Source organism: Grammomys surdaster, unplaced genomic scaffold, assembly GCF_004785775.1.
Source record: "Grammomys surdaster isolate TR1022 unplaced genomic scaffold, NIH_TR_1.0 125089, whole genome shotgun sequence".
Classification (NCBI taxonomy): Eukaryota; Metazoa; Chordata; class Mammalia; order Rodentia; family Muridae; genus Grammomys; species Grammomys surdaster.
Genome location: NW_021619993.1, coordinates 251,918 through 255,775, shown reverse-complemented (window position 1 = coordinate 255,775; position 3,858 = coordinate 251,918).

Sequence of the window (3,858 nt, the reverse complement as noted above, 5' to 3'; positions counted from 1 at the left end):
TGGGCCTCAGTGAGACATCCTGAGTGGGGCTGACTACACATATCGTCTTCATTCCATGCTTGCCTGACCAACAGGAAGGAAAGTGTTCTATGTGACGGCCCTTTATTTTGTTAAATTGCTTTCTGTGGCATCTTGGGACTCACAAATGATGGTCATTGCTGAGCTACAAAGGATTTGCTAGAAAAATGTCAGAGTTTCAAGGTCTCCGAAATCATTCAGGAAGAAAATTCCAGTGTAGCCAAGAAAGATTCACTCTCCACAGAACTAGTATGGAAGATGACAGCTGAGACCTCAGTGTCTAAGGTTGGAAACCTCAATTCCCCACTGGTAAAGCAGAACTGGTGCTTACTGAGGCCTGCGGGCAGGAAGCATAACCGAAATTAAATGAACCTGGGCCTCGTCTGTTCTCCCGCCCCAGCCAATGTCTGACAATTATGGAATTGCACATGGCCTCCTCTAGGACTGTACCTGTAACCAGGGTGAAAACAGGATTCAACTGAACTGAACTCTGTGAGCTAGCCTATGTTTAGACGTACTTCAAAGCAAAAAAGAAACAAACAAAACCCCCCAGATGTGACCTTGTTCCAGTAAAGCATTTTCTGGTTCTGGACCCTAGTTAACTGAGCTGACCAAATACCATTTAAAACAAAGACAACACAACACACAGCGGGTAGCTTACTGACAAAAGTCAGGGACTGCTTGAACCTGGTAATCCTGATGCCTGAGACAACCTCCCACACAAGTCTGTCTCCAAGGGTCCTTGAGAGCAGTAGCCCTGGGCAGAGTTTCCAGTGGGAAGAGTCATCTGCCTATGCTCTTTCAAAACAGCAAATGAAAACCTTTACTTAAGATTTTTAAAATTGAAATATAACATCATTTTGCCTTCCCTCTCCTCCTCTCAGCCAAATTACCCTCTCAAATCGACGTCCGCTTCATTGAATTATTACTGTTACACGTTTACATACATGTATCCATGCATACATACAGCCTGCTGAGTCTGCTCAGTGCTGCTTGTGTGTATGTTTTCAAGGCTGACCACTTGTTATTGGATAACCAATTCAGGTTTGGTCTCTGAGAATGGCTAATCCTCTCTTTGGTCTCTGAGAATGGCTAATCCTCTCTCCCTTAGCTGTCATTAGTTAAATGCAGCCCTCCATCTAGGGGTGGGGCCCTGTGAGATCGCCTGTTTCAGAGTGTGTCTCCTTCCTTCCTTTCCCAGTGATAAACCCTGTGGTAGGTCCTCAGGAGACAGGCCCCTGCTGTGGAGGGTGAGAGTTGGAATTCAACCGTCATATATTACGAATTTTCTGCGCCTATGTATGCATTGTCCCTCAAGAGGAAATTGTCACCACAATTTTATACACTGTGCACATGGAATCTGCCATGTGAGATTGGCTTTTACTCCTAGGTAACCACATTGAAGAGAAGGTTCCATGAGAAAACTTAGGCTTGGGAAGAGGGCCCATGTTCACCTGCTCTGCTAAATACATGCCTGGCTCAGGTTGACCATTCCCTCTCCAAAGGACTCAAGTGTCCCAACAAGATAGGAATTTTGATGCCTCTTCGACATAGATTATTTCCAAGTGTGTAAATTATTGTGTGAAACTGTAAATACAGAAGCTGTAAGGGAATAAACAGTGTGATGGAAACTCTGGAACCAGGGAGAGGCAGTCTGAAGTCAGGGTCTGCCTGAGGTCAGAGCTGTCCCAATTCCTGGCCACCAGGTAAGAAGGTGAAGTTGAGGTGGAGAGGGCTGGCTGCACAGAGCTGAGCTGCACAGTCAAGTCACCAGCCATGACACTCACCTTTTAGCCAATGGGAACACTGCAGAACCAAGGACAGTACAAAGTTTACAGACCATGTAAGTGACTAACAAGTCAAATCCGTAGAGAGCTTCCCAGTGCTGGGCCACTGCAGGAAATGGCCAAGGAAGCAGTTTGTATGTTTACTGTATGGATCCCAGCAGTGTCAGTCTGAAGGTTAACTGTTCTATACCCCCTCTACTCCCAGGGGCCTGTCACCCTTCCCCCAGCAATCCAGAGTGACATATATTTTGATTAGCTATATATCAAGCTTGCTTAATAAAATTTACTAAACTGCTGTGCTAGCAAAACATTCCTCACAAGTAGCAGAATTAGCCACAAGTCATCTATAGCACAGAGGGAACAAGAGGAAATTTGGTTATAGATGAGACATGGTAAAACAAAACAAAAACCTGCATGGGTGCTGAGCAGACAGAGTGTTCTAGATGCTGCCTCCTCTCTCCCTCTCTCTCCCCCACCGCCATGTGTATGTGTACATGTGTACGTGTGTGCGTGTGTATGCGTGTGTGTGTGTGTGTATGTTTTCTCAAGCCTTCTCTCATAGGTGAGCGTCTTAGAGTTTTACTTCTGTGAACAGACACCATGACCAACACAAGTCTTATGAAAGACAGGTTTAATGGGGGCTGGCTTACAACTTCAGAGGTTCAGTCCAGTATCATCAAGACAGGAGCATGGCAGCATCCAGGCAGGATGGTGTAGGCAGAACTTGGAGTTGTACATCTTCATCTGAAGGCTACTAGCAGAATACTGATTTCCAGGCAGCTAGGATGAGGGTCTCTGTGAGGCGCGCGTGTAATCGTGCGTGTAATCATCTCGCCAGCAAGAACTCACACGCCACACATATCAAGATCCTTCCGTAAGAACACGTTTATTCCCAAAAACAAAAATGGTGGAAGAAGACGACGAAGACGACGCCAGGCCCGGGAAAACACTGCTATATATACCCTAGAGCGGTGTATTCACCTCTGATTGGCTGCTTACTCATTGCGCGCCAAAACGCCGTGGGATGGGCTTTAACTTTGGCGGGCTTTTACCATGGCACATGCGCAATTTACTTGTTTACTAGGAAGAATCCCGGATGCCAGGCAAACGCAGCTTCAGCCAGCGCATGCGCGGCTTCCTACAGGTCTCAAAGCCCACACCCACAGTGACACACCTACTTCAACAGGGCCACACCTAATAGTGCCACTCCCTGGGCTGAGCACATACAAATCATCACAGTGAGTAAACAAATGTCAAGAATGATTTTACTTTTGAGCAGTACTAACGCTCTTTAAATCTTGTAGCTGGATCCTTTTTACTCAAGGAATTCTGATCTGTGTTCAAACAGTGTAGTTGCATTCAATGTTATAGTAAACACAACTGAAATGTGTAGGAGGAGTTTCTCTTAAATCCATTTGCACCTGGAGAGAGAATATATAACAGTATATATAACTCCAACATTGTGCTAAAGAAATCCTAAGACCAAAATTCTCAGGACCCAACACATAAGAAGTTTGTCCCATAGGCTCAATGTCCTGGAAAGATTTAGGATCCATCTCTGTCCTTCTCTAGTGTGGTATTTCAGAAATGACCAGTGCTGGACTGTAGTTAATTAACATAGACCATCCAGGACCTGTGAAGCTAACCAGGCCATTAAGGTTGTAGATCTTTAGTAGGTAGACTAGTCGATAGACTAGTCACAAAGAATCGAACTTGGCCCTTGTCCTGGCTATGGGACTAAAACAATAACCAAGGACTAATTCATTCCTAACCCAATTCCTGGAATAAGAAGAAGAAGAGAAAAGACCTGGAGCCCTATTCACCCTGTAGTGGTTTGACTATGCTAGTCCCAGGGAAAGTGAGACTATTAGGAGGTGTGGCCTTATTGGAGGCAGTGTGACCTTGTTAGAGGATGTGTGCCACTGTTGGAGTGGGCTTTGAGGTATCTATGCTCAAGCTCCACCCAGTGCAGAGAGCCTCCTCCTGGCTGCCCGTGGAAGACAGTCTTCTCCTGGCTGCCTTTGGATCAAGATGTAGAACTCTTGGCTATTTC